Below are 275 nucleotides of genomic sequence, written 5' to 3'. Positions count from 1 at the left end.
CTGTGCGCCGGGCCTCCCCCCCTTGCCCTTGTCCCTACGCCTGTGCCTTGCCAGTGCCTGTGGCCAGCCAGTCCAGTCTCCCCGTTCCTCCCATCCCCGTTACCTCCGGGGTATTCCTGAGCCTCTTCTCCCCTCTGCACCATTGGGTTGGGGTTGGTTTTCTTTGCTGTTTTCCCACTGGCCTCACGTTCTGCCCTTACCCCCTCATCCCTGTCCCTTAAGCGCCTCTGGCCGGCGCGTCCTGGGGGGATGGGGAGGGCTGGCCTGGCTCCCTG

The sequence above is a fragment of the Buceros rhinoceros genome, unplaced genomic scaffold (assembly GCF_000710305.1).
Source record: "Buceros rhinoceros silvestris isolate BGI_N320 unplaced genomic scaffold, ASM71030v1 scaffold43745, whole genome shotgun sequence".
Taxonomy (NCBI): Eukaryota; Metazoa; Chordata; class Aves; order Bucerotiformes; family Bucerotidae; genus Buceros; species Buceros rhinoceros.
Note: the sequence above shows the minus strand (reverse complement) of the source record.